The sequence below is a fragment of the Papio anubis genome, chromosome 14 (genome assembly GCF_008728515.1).
Source record: "Papio anubis isolate 15944 chromosome 14, Panubis1.0, whole genome shotgun sequence".
Lineage (NCBI taxonomy): Eukaryota > Metazoa > Chordata > Mammalia > Primates > Cercopithecidae > Papio > Papio anubis.
Genome location: NC_044989.1, coordinates 67,054,200 through 67,068,374, shown reverse-complemented (window position 1 = coordinate 67,068,374; position 14,175 = coordinate 67,054,200). Strand labels below are relative to the sequence as shown.

The 14,175-nt window shown below is 37.8% G+C and overlaps 1 protein-coding gene across 3 annotated transcripts in view; it reads right to left on the bottom strand.

Moving 5' to 3' along the window:
* MEIS1 (Meis homeobox 1) overlaps nucleotides 1-14,175 on the bottom strand; it is a 251,385-nt gene that overhangs the window by 38,345 nt on the left and 198,865 nt on the right. The window contains exon 14 of one of the 3 annotated variants that reach the window (XR_004178295.1): nucleotides 13,890-13,967. The exons of the other annotated variants lie outside the window; for them this stretch is intronic. The gene's annotated coding sequence lies outside the window, so the exon portion shown is untranslated. Of the gene's footprint in view, nucleotides 1-13,889; nucleotides 13,968-14,175 lie in introns of those variants that run through there. 3 annotated transcript variants of the gene reach the window in all.

Here is a 14,175-nt window from a genome sequence, read left to right as displayed (position 1 = left end):
GGGACCACCTCAGCACCCCCACCACAGTGGATTCCTAACCTTGAGGAGCCAAAGAACAAAGTTGGAGCCTGATACAAGTACCCCAGATTTAGAGCACACAGTTTAGGAGTTGGGAGCTGAGCGCTGGCCCCCTAAAATCTTCCAGAAATTAAGCCAGTCAGCTGAATTTAACCTTATACCACAATCAAACTCACAAGGTCATCAAATAAGATAAAACAACAAAAAAAACCCATTTCAAAGGTCAGCAACTTCAAAAACTGAGGGAACGTCAGCCCACAAAGATGAAAAGGAACCAATGCAATGCAAAAACCCTGACAACTCAAAAATCCGGAGTGCCTCCTTTCCTCCAAATGACCACACCACCTCTCCAGCAAGGGTTCTGAACCAGGCTAAGATGGCTGAAATGACAGAAATATGATTCAGAATATGAATAGGAACAAAGATCATTGAGACGCAGGAGTACATTGAAACCCAATCCAAGGAAGCTAAGGATCACAGTAAACTGATGCTGGAGCTGACAGACAAAATAACCAGTGTAGAAAAGAACATAACCAACCTGACAGAGCTGATAAACAAACTATGGGGATTTCATAATGCAGTCACAAGTATTAATAGCAGAATAGACTAAGTGGAAGAGAGAGTCTCAGAGCTTGAAGACTGGCTTTCTGAAATAAAACAGTCAGACAAGAATAGAGAAAAGAGAATAAAAAGGAATGAACAAAATCTCTGAGAAATATGGGATTATGTAAAGAGACCAAATCTATGACTCATTGATATCCCTGAAAGAAATGGGGAGAGTATAAGCAACTTGTAAAATGTATTTCAGGATATCATCCACGAGCACTTCCCCAGCCTAGCTAGAGAGGTCAATATTCAAATTCAGGAAATGCAGAGAACCTAGGTAAGATACTTCACAAGAAGATCATCCTCAAGACACATTATCATCAGATTCTTCAAGGTCAAAATGCAAGAAAAAATGTTAAAGGCAGCTAGAGAGAAAGGTCAGGTCACCTACAAATGGAAGCCCATCCAACTAACAGCAGACCTCCCAGCTGAAACCTTATAAGCCGGAAGAAATTGGGAGCCTATAGCCAACATCCTTAAAGAAAACAAATTCCAACACAGAATTTCATAGCTATCCAAACTAAGCTTTATATTCAAAGGAGAAATAAGATCCTTTTCAGACAAGCAAATGCTGAGAGAATTCATCATCATTAGACCTGCCTTACAAGGTCTCCTGAAAGAAGTGCTAAATGTGGAAAGGAAAGGTCATTATCAATTACTACAAAAACATACTTAAGTACACAGACCAATGACACTGTAAAGCAAACACATAAATAAGTCTGCAAAATAACCAGTTAACATGATACTAGGTCCAAATCTACACATATCAATACTCACTTTGAATGTAAGTGGGCTAAATGCCTTAATTAAAAGGCACTAAGTGGCAAGGTAGATAAAGAACTGAGACCCAATGGTATGCTATCTTTAAGAGACACACCTCACATGCAATGACACACATAAGTTCAAAATTCAGGGAAGAAGAAAAATCTCCTAAGCAAATAGAAAACAGAAGAAAAGCAAGTGTTGCAATCTAATTTCACACAAAACAGACTTTAAACAAACAAATATCAAAAAAAGACAAAGAAGGGCATTACATCATGGTAAAGGATCAAATTGAACAAGAAGACCTAACTATCCTAAATATGTATACAACCAACACAGGAGCACCCAGATTCATAAAGCAAGTTTTTTGAGACCTTCAAAAAGACTTAGACTCCCACACAATAATAGTGGGGTACTTCAACACCCCACTGACAGTACTAGATAAATCATCAAGGTAAAAAATTAACGAAGATATTTAGGACCTGAACTCAGCACTGGATCAAATGGACCTACTAGACATCTACAGACGGACCTGCTAGACATCTACAGAACTCTCCACCTAAAAACAACAGAAGATACATTCTTCCCATCGCCACATGGCACATACTGTAAAATCAATCACATAAACACAAAACACTGCTCAGCAAATGCAAAAGAACTGAAATCATAACAAGCACTCCGTCAGACCACAGCAAAATCAAATTAGAAATCAAGACTAAGAAATTTGCTCAAAATCATATGACTTTATGAAAATTGAGTATGCTGCTCCTGAATGACTTTTGGACACATAATGAAATTAAGATAGAAATCAAGAAGTTATTTTGAAAGTAGTAAGAACAAAGATACAGCATACCAGAATCTCTGGGACACAGCTAAGGCAGTGTTAAGAGGAAAATTTATAGCACGAAGTGCCTACATTAAAGAGTTAGAAAGATATCAATTTAACAACCTCACATCACAACTAAAAGAACTAGAGAACCAAGAGAAAACCAACCCCAAAGCTAGCAGAAGACAAGAAATAACCAAAATCAGAGCTGAACTGAAAGAAGTTGAGACAGGAAAAATCATTCAAAATATCAGTGAATCCAGAAGTTGCGTTTTTTGAAAAAATAAAATAAAATGATAGACCACTAGCTAGACAATAAAGGAGAAAAGAGAGAAGATCAAAATAAGCACAATTAGAAATGACAAAGGAGGTAATACCACTGACCCCACAGAAATACAAACAACCATCAGAGAATATTATGAATACCACTATGCACATAAACTAGAAAATCTAGAAGAAATTGATGAATTCCTGAGCACATACACCCTCCCAAGACTGAGCCAGGGAAAAGTGAATCCATTAACAGACCAGTAACAAGCTCTGAAATTGAATCAGTAATAAATAGCCCACCAACCAAAAGAGCCCAGGACCAGATGGATTTACAGCTGAATTCTACCAGATGTACAATGAAGAGCTGGTACCATTCCTACTGCAACTATTCCAAAATTTGAGAAGGAGGGACTCCTCCCTAACTCATTATATGAAGCCAGCATCATCCTGATACTGAAACCTGGCAGACACAACAGAAAAAGAAAACGTCAAGCCAATATCCTTGATGAACATCAATGCAAAAATCCCTCAACAACATAGTGACAAATTGAATCCAGCAGCACATCAAAAAGTTTATCCACTACAATCAAGTAGGCCTTATCCCTACTTGAGTGAATGCAAGGTTGGTTCAACATACGCAAATCAATATATATGATTTATCATGTAAATAGAACTAAAGACAAAAACCACAAATGCAGAAAAGCCTTTGGATAAAATTCAATACCCCTTTCATTAAAAATTATCAATAAACTAGGTATTGAAGGAACATACCTCAAAGTAATAAGAGCCATCTATGACAAACCCACAGCCAGCAACATACTTTACAGGCAAAAGCTGGAAACATTCCCCTTGAAAACTGGCACAAGGCAAGGATGCTCTCTCTCACCACTCCTATTCAACATTTGTACTGAAAGTCCTGGCAAGGGAAATCAGGCAACAGAAAGAAATAAAGGGTATCCAAATAGGAAAAGAGGAAATTACTCTTTGCAGATGACATGATTCTATATTGAGAAAACCCCGTAGTCTCTGCCCAAAAGCTCCTTAAGCTGATAAACAACTTCAGCAATCTCAGGATACAAAAGCAAAGGATAAAATCACTAGTATTCCTATACACCAACAACAACCAAGCTGCAAGCCAAATTAGGAATGCAATCCCATTCACAACTGCCACAAAAAGAATAAAACACCTAGGAATACAGCTAACCAGGAAAGTGAAAGATCTCTACAGGGAGAATTAAAAAACACTGTTCAAAGAAATCAGAGATGACACAAACAAATGGAAAAACATGCCATGCTCATGGATAGGAAGAATCAATATTATTTAAAAGCCCATACTGCCCACAGCAATTTATAGATTCAATGCTATTCCTATTAAACTACCGATGACATTCTTCACAGAACTAGAAAAAAACTATTTTAAAATTAATATGGAACCAAAAAAGAGCCTGAAAGCTAAGGTAATCCTAAGCAAAAAAAAAAAAAAAAAAAAAAGCTGGAGGCATCATATTACCTGACTTCAAACTCTACTATAGGGCTACAGTAACCCAATCAGCATGGCACTAGTACAAGAACTGACACATAGACCAATGGAACGGAATAGAGAGCCCTTATGAGAAAGGCCACATACCTACAACTATATGATCTTCAACAAAGCTGACAAAAACAAGCAATGGGGAAAGGATTCCCTATTCAATAAATGGTGCTGGGATAACTGGCTAGCCACATGCAGAAGATCAAAACTGGACCCCTTCCTTATTCCACATATGAAAATAAACTCAATATGGATTAAAGATTTAAATGTAAAACCCAAAACTATAACAATCCTGGAAGACAACCTAGGCAATAACATTCTGGACATAGGAACAAGCAAATATTTCATGAGGAAGATGCCAAAAGCAATTGCAAGCAAAAACTGACAAATGGGATCTAGCTAAACAAAAGAGCTTCTGCATACACAATGAAAGAAACCATCAACAGAATAAATAAACAACCTACAGAATGGGGAAAATATTTGTAAATTATGCACATGACAAAGGTCATCCCTTTTCTGCAAGAGGCTGGCCTTGTTCATTTTCAGGTGCAAGTTACAGAGAGTGAACAGTTTATCTAAGTGATAATAACATGTCAGATAACCCCCAAGATCAAGATCAGGATGTACTGATAGAAAATCAAAAGAAAGATAAACAGGGAGTTACACTCAGGAAATCTTGGCAAAGGTTAAAAGAAGTTGTTATGCTGTGTCAGCATCGTTTTATAAGACCCAACACCCAACTTTTAGTATTTACCACAAAGACACTTCAATAGTCTTTCTTCATTTCACTCATCCAACAAATATTTATACAGTGTCCATTATGGGAAATGAGCCTTTTGAGTTGCCATGTGTACTGGGGTGAACACATTGGTGCACGATTCTGACCTCTCCCCATATCCACTTCTCCATACTCCATCTCTTCCTCTTCATACAACTTCTGTGATCTCAGTGCAGTTAGCTTCAACCATCTGCTAGAAAGAAAAGGACTTGGATTGACCAATATCCTACTATTGTCAAAATAATTAATAGTCTATTAACATGACATTCTCCTCAACACATACACAAACACACACACACACATTTGCATTTTTAAAATGCTAATGCTTGTTAGCTTAAATGCATCGTTAATTGTCAAATTTCAGACAGGTAAGAAAGTGAAGTCAAATTAAAGGTTTGGGTAGCAGCAGTAGGAAATTGGCAAACAGGAGAGTATCCAGGGGTTGGCCCCTGGAAACAGTTTCTCAAATTTGCTTTTCTCTGCTTCTTTCTTTAATCTTTATCTGACTCTACCATTTTAAAAACTTCACAAGGATTTGATGTAAGAGATCAGGGTGGGAATGAAAGTGAAGACGTTCAACCATGTGTAAGATGGAGGGGCAACAAAGAATGTTTGTGTAGACATCATTTTCAGAGTGGAGATTTTTAACCTGGAGATTGTCCAAAATAGAAATGTTTTAAACTTCAGTTTCCTAGGAAATTTTTGGGGACTGATTAGTGAGCAAAGAATTTAACACCTCTTATTATGGAATGAATGTTTGTGCATCCCTAAATTCATTGGTTGAAACCCTAACCCCCAGCGTGACGGTGTTTGAAGATGGGATTTTGGGAGATCATTAGGATTAGATGAAGTAATGAGAGGAGCACTCATGATGGGATTAGTGCCCTTACAAGAAAGCACACTGGAGAGCTAATGTGCTGCCTCCTCCCCCCGACACCTCTCTACCTCTCTCTCTCCATGTGCTCATACAAAAAAGTCATGTGAGCACACATTCAGATGGTGGCTGCCTACAAGCCATGAGAAAAAGGTTCAGAATGAAGCCAACCTTGCTGGAACCTTGATCTTAAAATTCTCTATCTCTAGGACTGTAAGAAATAAGCCCAATCTATGGCATTTTGTAGTGCATTCCTAGTTAATTGATACATTCCTGTTCTATATTCCCAAATCAGACATAATAATTTGCTTCAATTCCTCATATTATTTACCTTCCCCCTTATTATCTCCTTGGCCAAATCTCTCTCTCTCTCTCTCTCTCTCTCTCTCTCTCTCTCTCTTCCCCTCCCTCCCCCCGCCCCTTGTCACACATACACACACACACAGAGAGACTAAGAAAATAACTACTCAAATATAATTGCCAAAATTAAACAGATCTTTAAAATATGCTATGCATACTATAAACAGCTTGAATTGAAAATGAAATAGATCAGCCTAAGAAGAATGTTTTTCTGGTTGCTTTCAGTCATCTTTTATGATGAGTCCTTATAAAGTTCATGTGAATAAGGATGTATGATAAGCATGCACGCGCACACACACGCACACACACACTCACACACATCCCATCTTCTTCTCTGATTTAGGATTTACTGAAACTACTGAAGTTCTCTCAAGTATTTTGGTTGGTTCAGTGGGGTTTGTTTTTCCTGCAGGGCTTCAAGCACGGTGCTGCCTGTCTCACAGTGAGAACCCCATCGAGCAGTTGCCAGGAGAGCTTAGCTGAGTTGAGCAGCCTGGGGAGTAAGTTCATAAACTGAGGAACTCATTTATCTTCCACAGTAACACCCCCTCCAAAACCAACTACAAACTACTTAACCCATCAAAACTGAGAGCTGCCCAAGACACTTTCCTCCTGGGACTGTAAATAGCTCCACAGTCAAAGTCACAAAGCTTTTCAAGCTGGTGCACTGGTGATTGGTTTAAACTACTAAAACTCAGAGTATCTGTAGATTCCAATTTCTCATTTAAATCACTAGTCATTCTAGATACATGATGACTAAAAAATTGAAGCTGAAGATAAAAAGTAAATGAGGGGTCACATTACCATCTTGTTCATGTCTTGGGAACTTCAGACTTCTGGCAATAACATTGCCATCTACTTTCAATTTCCACAGGCTCTCAGAGTGGATATTAAGTTTTATAATCAAAAAATTTTTTACTTGAACAGGAATCCAGGGGTACAACGAACTCTGGAAACGCTAATGTGAATGAACTGCTACATTAGCTTAGTTAAGAATTCCTCTGCCTTTATTGCCATTCTGGAACATGCTGAGCAACGTGAAAAAGGTTAGAATAATGCATTTTTTACTTCTCTCACGGTGTGTTTGGAGTCTTAAATCACTGGTGATTGGTTATCTTCATTCATTCATTTGTTGACATCTTTATTCAGTCAGTCATAAACATTTACTGTTAGCTAAGATACCTGTGCAAAAGTATTGATTACAAAGTGTTTAATAATATCAAAAACTAGAAAGAAACTAAATATAACTCTATACAGAGTAAATGAAGTAAATCACAGTCCATCCTAGCCTGCAGCAGCTAAAAGATGTGAGGTAAAATTATATGTCTTTTCGTGGAGAAATGTGACTGTTACATGATTGGGGGCCCAGGGAGGAACGGATTTTAGAATGATATTTCTAGTGTGATTTTTAAAATTAAATTGTGTTTGTGTGGATATGTATATTCCTACAAGAGTCTAGAAAATATATGCCACCTTGTTAACAGTGATAATCTCCGGGGTATTACTGAGTGAAATGGTTTTGTATCATTTGATTTTCTTACAAGAGATAAGCTATCTCTTCACTACAGAGTTGCATTTCCTTGTTATGGGAGCCCATGAAAGAATTATACCAGACTCCTTGTGGTTGGGTGGCACCACGTGATTGGTTCTTTCTAAAGAATTATAAGCAAAAATGGTATGTGTCACTTCCAGGCTGGAATGCTTTATAGCTGGTGCACGATCCTTCTGAGCTCTTTTCTGTTGACACAAAACCTTGAGATGGGGGCTCAAGTTTGAGATAGTGACTGCTCCATCAGTCTAGGTTCGGAAATGAGATGTGGATCTAAGCTCTCAGCCAATCCCCAGTGGACACTTAATTAGAGCTAAAAATGAACTCTTATTATTCTAAACTTTTAAGATTTGGAGAGTTTGTTCATGAAGAATGACCTTGCCTATCCTGACTAGCACAAGTAAGAATATATTAATTTTATGTTTAAAATAAAGATGTTGCTTTTCTGAAAAGCAGTGTGTGTGAGCCTGTTAATTTTATTCTGATGAGTGAGTCCTCCAACTTTGCTGTTTTTCAGGGTTGTTCTAGGTGTTCTGGGTCCCTTGAATTTCCATATGTATTTTAACATTAGTTATCAACTTTTACCAAAAAAAAAAAGGCAACTGGAATTTAATAGGAATTGTGTGAATCTATAGATCAATTTGGGGGAGTATTATCACCTTAGCAATGTTATCAGGAGCAGAAAATATAACTATTGGGCACTGGGCTTAATTCACAGGTGATGAAATAATCTGTATAACAAACCCCTCTGACATGAGTTTACCTATGTAACGAACTTTGACATGTACCCCTGAACCTAAAATACAACTTAAGAAAGTAAACAAACAAACAAACAAAACCCAATACTGTCTTCCAATCTATGAACATGGGATACCTTTCCATTTATTTAGATCTTCTTTAATATCTTTCAATAATGTTTTATTGTTTTCAGTGTTCACATCTTGCACTTTTTAAATGTATTCCCCAGAATTTTATTCTTTTAATTCTATTATAAATTGAGTTGTTTTCTTAACTTCACTTTGGCTTGTTCATTGCTAATACATATAAATAAAATTGATTTCATATATTGAGCTTGTACCTTGCAACTTTGCTCAATTAATTTATTATATTTAATCATTTTTTGTGGGTTCCTTCAAATTTTTTACACATAAGACCATATCACATGTGAATAAAAAATAGTTTTACGTTTTCCCTTCCTCTCTGGATGCCTTTATCTTGTTTTCTTGCTTAATTGCTCTGGCTAGCAAACCTCCAGTACAAATGTTGAACAGAACTGATGAGAGTGGACATTCTCATTTTGTTCTTAATCTCAGGAGGAAATCACCATTATATATGATCATAGTGATGGATTTTTTGTAGATGCCCTTTGTTAGGTTGAGAAAGTTGACTTGCCTTCATTTGTTCAGTGTTTTCATCAAAACAAAGTGTTGGATGTTGTCAAATTTTTTTTCTGCATCTATTGAGATAATCATGTAGTTTTTGTCCTTTATTCTGTTGATGTGGTGTGTAACATTGATTGATTTTTGAATGTTAAAAGGAGTATTTCATCCTTAGAAAGAATTTATAGATATGGCTATAGAAAGTTAATTGGAAATTCATCACTTCATGCCATCCTCTACCTTTTGGTGCATCTTCATGTGTTAATCAGGATAGACTAGATTATGCTTCTGTGACAAATGACTCCAAAATCTCAGTAGTTTAACACACACAAATTTCTCACAATATAAAGATTGCTTTAGGTCAGACTCAACAGTGTAGTGCTTCATCATCCATATAGTGACTCAGAGATCCAGGCTGCTGTGATCTTGTGGGTTTGCTAGCTCAACACATTGCTCTTACACTCACTACCTGAGGAAAATCAAGAAACTGAAAACTCACACGGCAGCTTTTTACTGCCTCAGCCCAGAAATGACACATGCCACTTATTCTCATATTTCATTGCCCATAATTGATCACACACTCTTGCTTTACTGCAAGGGAACTGGAAAATAAAATCTTTATTGTGCCCAGGAGAGAGGGATACAAAATAGAATTTGGAAACTCATAGAATTTTCTCTGCCACAGGCATAGAAATGCTATGTTCCTTACCTGTTGTTATGGGCTGAATTATAGCCTCCCAAAAGACATGTTGAAATCCTAACCCCCAGTACTACGGAATGTGACATTTTTGGAAATAGAGATTTTATAGTTGTAATTAGTTAAGATGAGGTCATATTGGAGTAGGGTGAGCCCTTAATCCAATATGACTGGTGTCCCTACAAAGAGGGGAAAACACCATGTGAAGACAGAGGTACACAAGGAGACCATCCTGTGATGACAGAAGCAAAGACTGGGATGATACATCTGCATGCCAAGAAACACCAAGGAATTACAGCCACCATCAGAAACTAGAAGGAGGAAAGGAGGGATTCCACCAGTGTTAGGGTACATGACTCTGCTGACACCTTGATTTCAGGCTTCTAGTCCCCAAAACTGTGAGTGAATAAATTTCTGTTGTGTTAAGCCACCTGGTTTGTGGTAACCTGTTATCACAAGTCTAGGAAACTAATACACCAGTTAAAAATGTCGTTGTGAGTATTGTATCCAACCTAAGGTGTCATCAATGGAAAGACATGAATTATTTCATGAACCTCTAAGAAAGGAAAAAGGCTGCCAATTAAGTAATGACACTCTACCTTAATGATAATCCTGCATGACACGTAAATTGGTCACATCATCCTCTCATTGCTGAGCAGCATCTTTCCTCGATACCAAGAGATTTGGCAAGCTTTTGTGTCTTCAGGTGTGTGGTTTGGCATATGAAAGGTAATCATTTTGCACATTTCTCACTAACCACACACAATTCAGCCACAGATACGTGTGGACTTAGTACCTTTTTTGGTACCATGAAGCACATTGTTGTTCTTGTGCGAGAAAATATAGAATCCTACTCCTTCTCCCAAAACTGCTTTCCTAATGTCAAATATATGCCCCACTGCTCTCTTCTTGCCTTTCTGCTTCTATAGTAACTTCTCATCTCAGAACTATATTATACTATAAATTCTAAGAGAAAGAGACTTTAAATGACAATTAAACTCTGAACACATAATAACAACAACGCAGATAATTCAATAAAAAAGATGATGTATGAATAGCTATGACCAAATTCAGGCTTGTGCAGGTAATAACTACATCACAACTGCCACTGGGCCAACAGCTGTTGTAAGTCACTCTCAATGTAAGATATTTCCAAATTCAGAGTGTGAAGAGATGGGCTTTTTAAAACCAATAACCTATAGTTATGCAATAACAACAGCAACAATTAAATCAGGCCACTCAGTCTTGACCAAGCATACGACTTTGTCCTGGGATAGTAGTTCTCCAAGTGCGGTATGGAGATTCCTGGGGTATTCCTGAGACATAGTCAGGAAGTCTATGAATTCAAAACTATTCCCCCAAAATACTAAAGTGTTCTTTCCATTTTCATTCTTGTTCTCTCATTATAGTACAGCAGAGTTTTCTAGAGACTACATGACATGAAATACAAAACAAATTAAATCGAGAAACTGATACGAGAGTCTGTCATCTATTAAGCTGAACATTTTGCCACTCTTCTCGTTATTTTTTTGTTTTGAAAAATATGTTTTCACAAAAAAAAAAATTTGTCAAAATGTGAAATGGGATTTAGATAAGTGAATAAGTAGTTTTTTCTCAGTTCCAGTTTCTAATATGGTAAATATCAATGGATATAATAACAAAATGAAATTCTCAATAATTTTAAAAAGTTGTATAAGGATATGAGATCGAAAAGTTTGAGAATCACTGTTTTAGGGAAATGACCTTTGGCTTTAAAGATGCATGTCTTTGTTCACTGAACAAATCTTGCAGTTAGGATTGGATCAACACTGGAACAAACTCAAACATTGAGAGGATGAGAGTGCCCTTCTCTGACATATATAACTCAAAAACAAAAAAAAACCCATAAAATAAAATTTGGTATTTCAGTAAAAGACACGTTTACTGCTTTAAAATAATTCCTTTGAGTGTGTGTGTGTGTGTGTGTGTGTGCACGCGCGCGCGCGCTCGTGCCTGCCTGTCCTTCCCTTCCTGTCTCTGTCTTTTGATGCCTCAAGCATGTGGTTGTTTGGGATTCATCCTCAGCTCTATGCTAACTTGGCTTTCCACAGCATGCAACTAAAACAGAGACTCTGGAATTCCTCCACATCATGTTTTTCACAATCAACCTATGCAACTCTTTCATGAGCTCCTCCCCTTTCATGACTGCCTTCAAATAAGACACTTTTTTCTTCCCATGGTTCAGGCAAGGAGCCAGAAAACGTATCACAACCTTCTATTTTATCTCACAGAATTGTATTAGCATGTTCTTTCTTTAGTGCTTTGCATGAAAAATTGTAGGCTTAACATTTTCCTTGCAATTAGCAAAATTATAATTGGTGGGCTGTTTAGTATAAAGTAGAAAAGGGTGGGTTAGGTTTGTCCTAGGATGCTTCCCACTGGTTCAGCACTTCTTGCTCTTCCCCCAAAGTGGTATCCCATTGAGTAAATATGGAAACAAATTAAACCCTGCTGTAGTATTTATTAATTGATAGCAGCTTTGGGGTGGGTCCACTCAAATATAAATCATTAATAGACTTTATATTTTGAGAAGTGACTCTTGACAAAAAAAACAGTCATTAAGAACCAAATAAATTAAGATATCAAAAGGAATGGTGGCTAGGCCCTGTGGCTCACACCTGTGATCTCAGCATTTTGGGAGCCTGAGGCGGGAGGATCTCTTGAGCCCAGGAGCAACATAGACTCCATCTCTACAAAAAAAAAAAAAATCAAAAAATTAGCCAGACGTGGTGGCACACAACTGTGTTCCCAGCTACTTGGGAGGCTGAGCAGAGAGGATTGCTTAAACCAAGGAGTATGAGGCTGCAATGAACCGAAATTGAGCCACTGAACTCCAGCCTAGGCCACTAAGTAAGGCCCTGTTGAAAGACAGAAAGATAAGAAAGAAAGAGGAAGGAAGGAAGGGAGGGAGGGACAAAGGGAGGGAGGAAGGAAGAAAGGAGAAAGTGAAAGAAGGAAGGAAGGAAGGAAGGAAGGAAGGAAGGAAGGAAGGAAGGAAGGAAGGAAGGAAGAAGGAAAGAAGGAAGGAAGGAAAGAAGGAAGAAAGCAAGGGAGGGGGAGGGAGGGAAGGGAGGGAGAACAAGAAGTATATCCAGCTTAGTGGGTCTTTATTCAAACAAATAGACTAACGTTCATTGAGGACTTACTACATGTGTCAAGCACTGTTCTAAGCACATTGCACCTAATAGCTCATTTACTCTTTACAACTAACCTAGCAGGTGGAAACTATTATTACTTTCATTTTAGTGATAAGGAAAGTCAGGCACAGAGAGGCCAAATTACCTCCCGAGAGTCATGCAGTGTAACTTGAAGAGCCTGGATCCAAATCTAGGCAGTATGACCACAGAGCAACAGTTGCTAGACTACACTGCCTCTGGAATCACGTCCTTGGTGACTTGGAAGGCTGTCTACACTACCCTCCAGTCAGTCACCTATTAATAGTAACTGGTGCGGTTATCAAATGGACTCTTGCAGCATCCCAGTGCTGTGTTCAAGTAACTCTTCTTTTACTTAATAATGGCTCCGAAAGGCAAGAGTAATGATGCTAGCCATTCGAATACACCAAAAAGAAGGTATAAATTACTTCCTTTAAGTGAAAAGATGAAAGTTCTGGACTTAACAAGGAAAGAAAAAAATCCTATGCTGGGGATGCTAAGATCTATGGTAAGAATAAATCTTCTATCCAATAATTGTGAAGAAGGAAAAACAAATTTGTACCAGTTTTGCTGTCACACCTTAGCTACAAATGTTAAGGTTACAGTGTGTGATAAATAATTAAGATCGAAAAGGCATTAAATTTGTGGAAGAAATGAACAAAAATGTGTTTCAATTGACAGCAATCGGGTTTGGCACCACCTGTGGTTTCAGAAATCCACTGAGGTTCTTGGAATGTATCCCCAAGGATAAGGGAGGATGACAATATTTTGGTGAATTTTTAATTTACCTCAGTTTCAGATCCATAATCATATGTATCTAATAAGTCATAATAAAAATAGTGTTTCTTTTTCTTAATTCATTCTCCTCTTTTTACACAAATGTTTTTTGGACACATCACTCCTTCACCCCTGAAACCAAAACATGTGGCTCACCCACCCCAAAACATGTTCCCATTTGTTCTCCATCTGTCTGGAATTCCTTTTAAAGTTGGGAGTTTGGGCTTCAAAGAAATCCCTGAACATGTCCTCAGTGAATCTACCTACCTCTTCCTGCCGGCTGTATCTTACTCCTTTAATCTTGCTCAAGTTTCTTGGCTATCCTCTTTCCTCAGTGATGCTCATCCTGAAAAAAAGAACTTGGCCTGAAGTTAAATAGCCCATAAAGGAAGTAGCTTCTGAATGCCCATGATTTCAAAGGACGTGAATGAACCATTGGTTCATGTTGGTTTTCTCCACAGCCCTTTAAAATAGACAGGGTGAAACTTTGGTCCATCACAATTTTGCTGATGGATTGAGAAAGAAGGAGCCTGCCACAAACTGAATTAGCACTA